The sequence below is a fragment of the Passer montanus genome, unplaced genomic scaffold, assembly GCF_014805655.1.
Source record: "Passer montanus isolate IOZ18808 unplaced genomic scaffold, ASM1480565v1 scaffold27, whole genome shotgun sequence".
NCBI lineage: Eukaryota > Metazoa > Chordata > Aves > Passeriformes > Passeridae > Passer > Passer montanus.
The window spans coordinates 8,609,401-8,621,540 of NW_024367372.1; the positions used below are offsets into that span (position 1 = coordinate 8,609,401).

Genomic DNA, 12,140 nt, shown 5'->3' on the forward strand with positions numbered 1-12,140 from the left:
CTGCCCCACACAGTGACAGATGGAGATGCTGCCCTGGGAGCCCACATGACCCAACCACCTTCAGCTGTCCTTTCTTCTTCCACCTTCTGGGCCCTGCACCAGCAGGGACTGAAGGCTCCCCAGTGGGAAAGTTGCACTTGGCCTGTGGCAGGGAGGTGACTTCTTATTTGTGTATGGAAAGGTGGGATTTTTGATAGAGAGCAGCTCAGCGCTGCTCTCTGTCCGCAATGCCAAAAGGGATCACCTTTTTCCGCTAGGGTTTGCCGTACGATAGAACAACCTCTCCATGACCCTGAGGGGCACAGGGAGCGAAGGCGCGGGCCCCGGCCTCCCTGCCAAGATGGCGGGCGCCGCCCTCGCCTCAGCGCCTCCGCGCGCGCCCGCCGCGGGCACGGCCGAGCGCTCGCTCTGCTCCGCCGGGGGAGGGCGGGAGCGCGCACGCACGTGCGCGCCCGGAGCCGCTCCGGCAGCCGCTGTATCCCGCCGTCCCATTGGCCGCCTGGCGAACCTTTCACCTTTTACCCGGCCGCGGCCGCCAATCGCCTGCTTCCTCTCATAGCGTGGGGGGATGCGGAGCGCGCGGACTGCGCAGGGCGGAATTCTCGGAGCGGGGTTGCGCCGCGGGCGCTGGGCGGCCCCCGTTGGTACGGGCGGGAGGGGCGGGGGCGGCGCTCCGTTTGCGTAGCGCCGGCCGTAGCGCAGGGGCACGGGAGGGAGGGGGAGGCCGTCCCGGGCCCAGGTGAATGGAGGGACCTGACAGCTGCGGGGACTGAGGCGGCGGCGGCGGGGAAATGGCGGCGGCGGGAGCACAATGAGACGCGGCCTGTAGTAGGGGGAAGCGCCGGGCTGGGTCCGGTCCGAGCAGGTAGGAGATGGCGCGCCGGGAGCTGCATGGCGGCCGAGCGCGGGTGTGTCGCGCCCGCTGGCCGCAGCTCCCGCGGCCCGGCCGCGCCGCGGCCCCGCTCGGCTTTGTCTGTGAGCGGCGCCCCCGGGGCTCCCCGGCCCTCCCGCCGCGCCCGGGGACAGCAGTGGCCGGGGGGAAGGAGTTCAGACTCGGCGGTGCTGATGTTAAAGGCGATATAAGAATGTCTTGGTTCTTCTTTGCTTCCTTTCCGTCTTTTTCCAGGGTAAATGAAGGCAGCGGTATTAAGGCTGACCTTGTGCTGTGTGAATGTGCCTTGAAAAGTGAAAGGTTACAAGATATATTTTTGGGCAGGACTTTGTTGCTCTGTTAGGTAATATAGATGTAGCCTGCATGAGTAGAAAATGGGGGGTGATACTGATATCTGACAAAAAAAAAATTATTTTTTTGTGTGCATTATGCTTAACCAGAAATTAGTGTTTAATGAAAGTGGCTCTCAAAGTGAATAGCGAATCTCAGTGAACCGCTAACAGTCCAGAGGATGTCTGGCACTTCCGATCAGCTTTGACTATTTTTAGTGTTAGGATTTTGGTCTTCAAGTTAGGTGGTGGTCTCAAGTGCTGAAAGTATGTAGGCTGGAAGATTGTCTTCGGTTTTCTTTCTCTAAACGTGGTAATCAAAACAGTTAATTTGCAGGCAGTTTGCCCTGTTTCACTGTGTTTTACGTGTTTTCTTTAAATAAGCCACGATGGATGCTCTGTTGAAATGCTGACTGCACGTGCATGTTCCGTAGGTGGGGGTGGTGCTTGTTTTAGCAAGTTCATACAGACACTAACTGAAATTCATTTCATAGCTATTTTCCTAACTTCCTCTCTTAAGAGAGTCTTTCTTATTGTCTATCTCCACACTATGGTCCGTGTGATTTGAAGATGCTACTAGCAGTTTTCAGCTGGAAGGTGCTTTTTTTACGTGTTTAATAATTGGATTGTTTATTAATTGGTAGGGTTAAGAATATGTATATATTTATTCAGAAGTGTTTACCCTGAATTAGCAACTGCTGTTCTTCAAAGCATCCTGATAATACAGTTCTGTGAAAGTGGCAGGTCAGTACTTGGCAGCCACAAAGCGATTAATACGAAAATTAACAATTAATTGAGAAGGCAGTGACATCAATATGTGGTTTTATAAATCTGTTCTCAGTCCATATGTTTAATATTAAATGCAGTTTGGGTATTTTCTTTTTATCCCTCTTCTACTTCAGAAAGGTTGTATTAGGCTAAGAGAAGTGTAGATGGAAAATTGACTGGGGCTTTTCACATGAGGAAGGACATATCACTGAAAGGGTAACAAACATCACAAAGAGAGTCATGAAGAAAGTAGAAAAGGGAAGTGTTGATTGTTTGCTTGTTTCTCCTGTTTTTGAAGGATTCTCTATCCTACTGAACACAAATGTGATACTCCTTTACACTGTGTGTAACTGACAGACATGGTGCGTCAGTCTCTTGGGAATGCCAGAAGTTTACCAGACAGTTGAAACAATTAATTCCTAGTGAAATTCATCCAAGGCTGTAAAAACCAGAGTATCTTTTCAGTCTTGGCAAACACCAAGGTGGCTGGTCCATGGAAGGTACTTCTGCCTGCCCTGCAATTAGGCACCTCCATACATGTCCTCCACTGGTTACTGGTAGCCAACCAAGCTGCTTTGTCTGTTATATTACACTAATATTTTTCTAGAAGTTATACTTCTGTTTTCCTTCTTTTTAAAAATACTTTGATCATCTGCAGCATACAAATGAAAAAAAATCTAAAACCTGCAGTTCAAAAACAGATGTATTTTCATGGGGTTTTTTATGTAGTCCATAGATGTTTCTCCTTTTCCACCGCAAAAATGTGTGAAGTACTTTGCCACTTTTTCAGTGAAGTGTATGGATTTACTGCAGCACAGGTGCTCAGAGTCTGAGTATCTCTGCTTGACCTGTGCTGGCTTTCAGTATGAGCTGACTAAATGTGCATTTATCTGTACTGAATGCAAATTACTGATAAAACCAAATAAAAACACATGCATTCTTAAAAGAGCGAGGAGTTATTTAGCAAAATGGATAAAAGAGCTGAAATAATTTTGAGTTCTCTTTAGATAAGTTCTACTTATCTGAATAAAAGTGAGAGCAAGAATTCAGGAAGATTTTGGAAAGGATTCTAGGGCTTTAGGGACAATGAGCGTTACAGTAAGACTACAGACAGGTTTGTTGTTTTGGGGCATAGGTTAATTGATTGATACCAAATTGGGTTTTGCCTTTTTTGCTTTTAACTATTTTCTGTAGTCTTTACGTATGTATTTGTAGCCTACTCCATTGGACAGAAAGACAAAAGAAATTCTCCAGCGGCTCCAAGCCCTGAGGGTCCAAGGTTAGGTCCTCTGGGAACTGTGGTCAAAATGACTTCTTGAGCCACATTTTCATGAACAGAGTTTAGTTGTTATCCTGCGGGGAATTTTGGAAAAATGTAGAACCAGGGGGGAATTGCCTCATTACCTGTGTCTGGAATTGGGGATTCTTGTAGGTTATGCTCATTTCTAAACATATAAATTGTATCTGCTTTATGTTACGTGTGCATCTTCAACGCTTTTCGTCCAGCATGTCGTGCACCATAAGGATCCTTGTAAAGGTAACCCCTTTTAATCACCTGTGTCTGGCCCATGACTTTAGGGCCGGTGAAAAGGCATCGCTGTCAGGCAGCAGGTAGAACTTGAGAACATTCTGAGATAGTTGTTCTGTTGTCCACAATTATCTCTGACCTTTTTCCCTCTCATGCAGGCAATACAAACCAGGAGTATGCTGAGTGTGATAGGTTGTTAGCAGAACAGCAAGGTGGCTCCTATGTCCCAGTGCCTGACTGTAGCCAGCCACTGGCCATCTGTATCCCATCACCTTCATGTGTTCAAGTAATTTCTTCAGACTGATAGAAGTTTGGTTTTATTTCTGTAGATATTTTTAGAAAGTGCTACTATTAAATAAGGTAAAACTGTAATTATAGTGTTGTGTACTACAGGAGCTTCTATAAAATGTTTGGAATGTGCTTTTAGAATGCTATATCCTGAAGGCTAAGAACAGTTGGAGTAGATCAGAAAGCATGATTTTGCTTTACACCTTCCTGACATCTATTTTTTCATCCTTTAGCCTTTTGTGAGTACCATATGTATTGTGATAAACCAGAAGAGAAGAAATTTGATATATTATAAAAAATAAAAGTTAATTTTTTAGCTGAAGTTGCAGTCTTCATTGACATTTCAAGTTTTGGTGTTTAAACTGGGGGTATGGAAGCTTTAGGACTAAAATAAACATTCTAGAAGACTTAATCTAGAGAACAAAGTAGTGCCCACTTTAATGTGTGCCAAGTTATTATATTAGGTAAACTCTTGGTTTTGATAGTTCTTGCATACTTATCTAGTAACATGATTTTTCAAGTCTGCGAGCTGAGCAATATATTTGGAATTCCCATGTTATTTCTGCTCTGTATTGCAGACTGCATTAGTTAAATCAGTTTTCCATTATATTTGTTACCTTCAAAACCGTATGGTCAAGAAGCAGAGAACTCAAACTCGTGTCAGGGAATTTACTTGCATTATTGCACAGCTGGATGTGTTGAAAGGCTGTTCTCTTATGCAAAATAGAAAAAAGGGCAATATTTTCCACTTTCTCCTGTTGAAAATACTTCTGGATCCAAGAGACTTCAGTAGTGCCTATTGTGGTCCTTCCTTGAATGCAATACACTTTTCAGCCTGTGATTTGTGTTTTGGTTGGCATGGGTGTTTCTAATGAGTTCCTTCTTTCCAAGACAAAAAAAATCAAAAGAGTTCTCTTTTGATCTTTGCTAATGGTAGTAGAAATCTTGGTTTGCTTTCTTCTCTTTCTGTCAGTGACTCAGTACTTCCATCATGTAAGCTGGCAGGATCAGTTTCTGCCCATGTTTTAAATATTCTGTATTCTTCGTAAAGAATTGATTCCTTTGGGCTCATTGAATGGGCGTGAGAGATCTGAGAAGCAGCAGGGTGGCTACTGACTTGAAGGATTGGTTGCTGGAAACAGAGGTGGTCAGTTTGTGGCTCTTTTAGGTGGCCTTGGGATTTTTTTGTTTGTTTTAAATATCAGTATCCTTGAGTTTTTTTCATTTGTGCAAATGCATACACGAACATAAAAAAACCCTAACCCTAAATGCTTTTTTGAACCAACCCCTTATTGTTAGTTACTAAAACCTGATTTCTGGTGCCTGTCTCCTCTTTTGGATTCTGATTCTTGATAATTTGTCAGGCCATGTAGCAGCCTTTTCCTCAGCTGAGATGCTAGTAAGTAGCTGGGTAGCAGTAAAGAAACTGATCTTAAATGTAAGAATTTAGGAATTTTATTTTTGAAAACTGAATTGGAGTTTTAGACTTGCCCATTGATTGCATAAGTCTCCTTTCCTTAGGAAGTGAGGTAAATACATTTTGCTTTTTAAAGTTAATTTGTTTGATTCCATTGAGGTGATTTGGCTGTGCAAGCATGTCTGGGCTGGCTACCTTTGCAATTCATGTTTCTCGTTCGTTTGCCAAGTCTGCTTTGTTTCTGATCTAGACCAAGTTTCTTACAGCTTTCTTTGAACTTTTATGATATTTCCACTCCATATTTTTTTCTTCAAGCAGAAATTAATATCTAAAGGTGAAGTTGCCTTGCAGTTTGTAGTAAAATCTTTTAGAGGTGATCTGAATTCTAGATAGCACTCAAACCTTAGAAGACCTAACTTCTCTCACTGAGTTTTGGCAAGTTAATTCAGGTATTTTTGTTTTCACCTCCTCTTTTGAGTTTAACTTTCAAGTGCATAAATAAAAGACATTTTCCAGATATTTATATTCTGCATGCCTTAAAACATTTAAATGTATTTAATCTGACTAATTAACTGGGGTTTTATGAATTAATTATATTAATTGATAGTATATCTTCTATATTCAGGGTATTAGTATCTGGAATCAGTCTTAAGCATGACTTTTAATTCCTCACTGAAGCTGTGTATTTCTGAACAGGCAAACTCGTGCTTTGCTGTATCTTAATGGTCAGTGGCTACTAGGCTTTTGTTTTTGGAAGAAGACATAAAGTGCTTACAATACAAGCAAAAGTCTGGTCAATTTTCTTTAGTGAGCCACAATGTTTACCATCTTTCAGCTAAAGTTAAATGCCTGTATGTTCAACTTGCTACATAAAGTTATTAAGAAGCGATATGACCTCTGTTAAAATTTGTTTTGGGGAAAAAAAATCTATGCTTCTCTATTCCCCCCAGCTACTGAAGATAATTTTTCGTGGCTCTTGCTGTCTAACATAGTGCTATCTCAATGACCTCCAAGACTGTAGAAACTAAATTACTGTTGGAGATAGATAATGAGCATAAAAAAGTATACTGCTTCTTAAAACAAAAATACCCTGAACATGCACACATTTAAATCTCTGTTTCTGATGTGTGTTTTTTGATTATGTGTGTTTTTGTCATTTGTTCTTCTTGCTGCTTATGTTTGTGTGAAACAAAGTAAGAGGAAAATTGGAATATGAATGTTTTCTACCAGTTTAATGAATAGAGTCAGCATGAATGGCAGAGACTGTAAGGGGGAAGTGACAGAAGCTTATTGCTGAGAGCCATGGGATTATCTTTGTGTCTTTTTCATTATTTCTACAGTTACTGCCAGCAAGGTCTCATGGACTGCCTCACAATTTTTTACAACTTGTAAAAACATGTGAGGAAAGTTTTTCCTTTCTTCATTGTTTCTAAAGAATATTGAACTCTTACCAGCATTAGCCTCAGGATTTCACTGACACTAAAGAAAGATAGCAAGCTGTAAGTGATAGGGCAACAAGAAACTGTGTACTTTCAAAGATTATTAATCAAAAAATAAAAATGTATCCAGGTATATCCAGAAACGTATACCCATTATATCCATAGGTTTATGTAGTGAATAGATAAGTTGGTTTGTTTACTGTCACAAAGGCTCAGAGTTAATTAAATCTCCCACTACAGAAGTGTGGCTATACCACCTACTGAGCAATTTGAAAGCAATGGGTTTGAGGCATGATGGGTGATAAAGCTCTGGAGGAGAAAGGGTGTAGGTTTTAGAAAAGTAATGCATTTTTATCTTCAAGTATTTAATTGAAAAAAGGATTGGAAGAATGCCAAAGACATTTATGAGCTTCGTGGATCTTTGAAAGATGTATGATCAGCTTCCAGGAGATGAGCAATTTTCCCTGTTGTAATCCTTGCATAGTTAATGCTTTGCTATGTTGAAGTTAAAGCGTCCTTGATTAATATTAAGTTGTCTGGAGAATGGTCTTCTAATGACTAGGTGTTGCCTAAACTGAGTACAGGATGAGTTTTTAGTGACAAAATTAATGATTCATGTAAACTGTCTATTGACCAATTGTTATCTCAGCTGATGAGGGTCTGTAAGGAATTACTGGACGATTTTAGGGCATAATGATGAAGCAGGTGCTGGTTTCTGGCAGGCATTTGGAATAGTATGTTACTAATGCATACATTGCCAGCTATTAGGAGTTGTTAAACCTTTAATTGTTCATCCCCTTACTGCAGTCTGCTGCCTCTAGGTGTTTCCTCTGGCACCATTTAATAATTGTGGATTACACAGGAAGAAGTTTTGGGTTTGGAATTATTATTGATCATAGTGTAACACAGTTCAGCAGCAGCTGGCAGTAGAGAAGAGAAGCTGGTGTCTGATTTTAAATTGCACAAAAACCTGTGGAATCCAATTTCCTTATTTTCTGTAATGAAGGCGTTCAAGTGGCTATCAAAGTGGATGACAACCACCTCCTCATGGCAGCTCTAAAACTCCTCTGATCCATATCAACTACTTAATTCAGCTTGCTGAGCCAGTAGAAAACTTGCCTAGGCCAAGGAAAAAAGTACCGCTTGGTTATATTGTCCTGAACTGTTTTGCTCCCAGAAAAGCAGACAGTCAGAGCTGTTAGAGAAGGGAAGGAGCAGTCACAGTGGGGTTCCTTCATTGAGCACTAGGTTGTCATCAGATTGGATCTACAGTCTCATGAAAACTGATCTCAAACTAGTACTCACCAATTCATTGAAATAATTGTACCATGTTTTTCTCGACTCCGTACTTTCTCACTTACTGTTAATAGCTGCTGTTATAAACAAGTTATGACAGTAGTTTTGTGGGTTTGTGCATAAAAATCAGCTGTGGTAAATCCAGTATAGGAACAAAGTGAGGGGAAAATTATGCTATGAAATTTAAATTAAAAAACAATTGGATTTAACAACACTTCTTTAGCAAGTACTGTTCTGAGATATGAACAGCTTTTTAATAAAAGTAACTATAATCAGTGCAGTAACCAAGATGGAACACTTAGACTAGCTATTAACTTGGAAAAGTCACATCTGGAGTTATGCCTAGTTTAAAACCTCTCATTTTTACCTAGCGGTAATTTGTAGTTGTGACTCCATAATTAGGAATCTGTATAAGAAACTGCTTAAAATTCTGAGACTTATTTTCCTTTTTGCCTGAAATGTAGCCAGTGTATCTTCCAAGAGACACTAATATACAATTAGATACAAATCAATGACTTAATAACTTAGTAAAACAAAGTTATTAAATTTTATTAAAAATGAGTATTTTCCTCTATCCTGTTTTCCATTCTTATGAAAATGATGGGGTGAGATTTTTTTGAAAAATTGTATGTTCAAGGTCTCGTGTATAATTTATTAGCTTTAAATACTCTTCAAAAGCTCAGTGCTTCCATTTTAGTGGGAGAAGGGGAAATCATTGTCCTAATTCAAAAGGAACAAACAAAGCTCCTAAAGCCAACCATCATAGTCCCCAAACAGAACCACACAACTCTAGTTTGTTTACCATGAACCTTGTGGAGATTTGTAATCACTCACCTGAAATCAGGGCTTTAGGACTCCACACTATCCAGAGCAGAATTAGCTGTATAATGATGTGGGAAGTTCAAAAGTAACAAGTTAGAGTAGTTGAGAGAGGTGGGCTGCCTTTGCAAATCAGGAAGACTTTCTTGTTTGTTTGTTTTTTTCCCCACCTTGAATAAGATGTTTCTCCCCACCCCATAAAGTTGCCTTCAGAGCAGAACTAATAGAACTAGGGATGGGCTTAGGCTATACAGATTGTCCAAACCATGGTTTCGGTGGTTTTTGGTTTTTCTCCATAGGCTAAACTCAATTTTTATGGTAAAAATTCACAGCAGTTTTTGTTGAAACATGTAATTGAATAGAGATACCATGCAACTGTGGTTGCATATCATAGATGGATGTATTAGATCTTTAAGCAATGTCCAAAATGTAAACAATGTACTTTTCAATGTTATGAGTTGAGCAGATGAGTGTGGGTTTAACTCTTACATCCTGTTGGATTTAAAAGGTAAACAATGTTTACAAATTTTAGTTTACTGGCACACTTCAGGAATATTGTTTGAGTGCATGTGTAATTTTCATATGAAGTAGTAGCCAATGCTTAAGGCCAGGATTATTTTCAATTAATATTACGATATTGTCAAGAGGGTTAATTAAAAAGACAAAATCAGAACACTGATTTAGATTATTAAAAAAAAAAAATTGGCATTCTAATTAGGGGGGTACTTGATCACAGAGGTGCTACTCAAAACAGCAAATTTTTTCTTCCTGTTACGCACCTGAGGAGCTTAGGCTGTGTCTTGGGCTCTAGTTTGACATGCATTTTAGATGGCATTTCTGCCTAGGAAAAAACCCAAACTTTTTCCCCCCAGGTCCTGGTATTTGTTGTTAAGTGTCATTGGAGCAAGCATTTCTGAAGTTTTATGGTAGAATGAATTAACAAGACTAATTCATCTAAGAAACAATTTATACTGTGTGATTCTTTCATTCTGTTATGGTCTGACTCAGCTGTGGCCACAGATGACTTGGAAAGAGTTGTGGGGGCAGCAGGTAGATGGAAGAGAGGCAAGAGTGGTGCTTTGCATGTGGAACCATGCTGTAATAAATGTGTGGGAAGCTGTGACCAGGAAGCCTTTGTTACACAGTGTTTTGTCTTGCTGCTGAGTGAAAATGAAAAAAAAAAAAATAAAATGAAAAGAATCTTTCCTGTGTTTTGCTTACATCAGGAATTTATTTATTCTCTGATGGTTTTAGAAAAATTTGACTGTACAACCAGCTGCAGGTTTTTATAAGCATGTTTGCGAGAGCTCAAATGAAATACCGGTCTGGTAAAATGATGGGATGTAAAACCTCTGCACATGCCACGTGCTGAATCCTACTAAAAGAGGAGTAATAAGATCACTCTTCTCAGTGACAGCTTGCCCATAAGGATTTAAGGCACTCTTCCTTTTCAACATACTTCATTGCTTTAGTTGATTAGTCTCAGTTTCTGTAACATCTCGTCTGTGCAACAAGGTCAAACTCAATAATTATTAACTTAAAAATCACATACCTTTGAAATTTTATTTCAAAACTACTTTCCTATGACAAGTCTTAGAGGCCTATATGTTGGGTTTTGGGGGTTTCTTTGCTTTAGTGGTTTGGTGGGTTTTTTTCTTAGTATGTATTTGAAGTAGCTTGAATTGCAAATTAGGAATTTGTGAAAAAGTTAATTTCTTAAAATCATTAGTTAAAGAGAAGTTTGAGACTTCCTGTTCAGGGTTGAGAAAGCAGTGCTGAGGAAGAGGGAAATCTCCATTGAAAGTTAGGCATGTAATCTGCTTAAGTCATTCTGGAAGTCATCAATTATCTGCCTCTTTAGGCATCTTAATGCATCTGCGTATGCCTTCTCAAATAAGCTGCTCATTAGCTGATGAAAGCAAATGATTAGTCAATGAAATTGAAAGTCACTTGTATTTAAATATTTATTCTGAATAATTTCAACTTCTATTATTATAAACGTTATATATTTGCATTAATTGAGTTATAAATTCTTTCCAAATACACCATTGTATGCAGGGGGAAAGTTGTTCTACATAATTCAGTATAAGAATTAATAAGGATAATGATGTGATTACTGCAGTGTTGATGGCTGTGATGCTATTATTCTAATTAGTCAGATGCCTGTGTTGTGAATCAGCCTAAATGTTATCAATATGGATGCAGTAGTTTCTAAGGAAAACTATAAAAATAATATAAATTTCCAACTAATAGGGTAGTTTTGTAATAATCCTAGATGTAAGCTTTCCTAGTATGAATCTGTGATGTTTACCAGTATTCGTCAAAATTAGGGATGTTAATGCCTCTAATTTAATTGGACTTGCTGTATTGGCATGTTAATGGTGGAGTAATTAACTTTAAAATGCTTGATTATTCCTTGTTGATAAAAGAAATTATTTGGTATATGAAGACTTTTTAGTAAGGTCTGGGAGTTTTTAGTTTGTGTTTTCTTTTTTTTTAAAATCTGAAATATCTTTGCTCTTCCAAATATTTGATTGCATTCATATCTTTTTTGGTTTGCTTCTAGAAATTTGCACCTTTCCTTGAATTCCCTCATAACCAGGTTGAGTTTTTAGTCACTTGCATGCTCCCAGTGCTTCTGATCCAGCCGGTCTGTGTGTTCATTACAGCTGCCCTTCACTTCTGTGCTGCTTCATGGATGTCTTCAGAGAGTCTGGGTTTGATTGACCCCTGGAGAAACATAGTCTGACCTGCTGGAATCGGTCGTCTGCAGGGGACTGGGAGCATAAATAAGGCTAAGAAAGTGCTCTTAATGCAGTATTCATCAATAAGTGAAAGAATTTATGCATGTGCAGAGCTGTCCAGACTGGAGGAGTGATGCAGTGATAACTGAGAGAGATTATATGTGAATTTGGGTTTTGTTTCCCCCATTCAGAATGGAGATGTGTTCTACGGCTTATCTCATCCTTCTGTCCTTTCCAGGCCGTTCCTTGTCAGTCACCAGGAATGTACCTGCCAGGCTGTTACTGTGTTCTTCTGGTAGGTCTTAATATGTCCCAAGTAGAAGCTGAGCACAGCAGCATCACAAAGGGGAGGTAGTCCAGGCTCTGCCAGTGCAGCTGCCAGTCAGCCTCACAGAATTTGGCTCCATTTTTTTCTGAAAATTGAGAAGTATTGAATTAGGAAAACACCTCAGAGTTTTTGCTCATAGTTGCTTGATATTGGCTACTTAATGTTGCTGCAATCAACCCACTGTACTTCATCTAATTAGATGATATCAGGCATAATAATTGGTGGTTTGGCAACATCAATGCAAACTACAACTAATGTGGTAAGAACAGGAAGGAATTCTTTCTTTCACTTT

The 12,140-nt window shown here is 39.8% G+C and overlaps 1 protein-coding gene across 6 annotated transcripts in view; it reads left to right on the forward strand.

Moving 5' to 3' along the window:
- Positions 1–551: 551 nt before the first annotated feature.
- The window catches only part of DICER1 (dicer 1, ribonuclease III), a 66,472-nt gene continuing 54,883 nt past the window's right edge, over positions 552–12,140 (forward strand). For 3 of the 6 annotated variants that reach the window (XM_039712488.1, XM_039712489.1, XM_039712491.1), the window contains exon 1: positions 673–865. The gene's annotated coding sequence lies outside the window, so the exon portion shown is untranslated. Of the gene's footprint in view, positions 645–672; positions 866–1,033; positions 1,128–12,140 lie in introns of those variants that run through there. The other 3 variants (XM_039712486.1, XM_039712490.1, XM_039712487.1) reach the window with 2 other exon arrangements.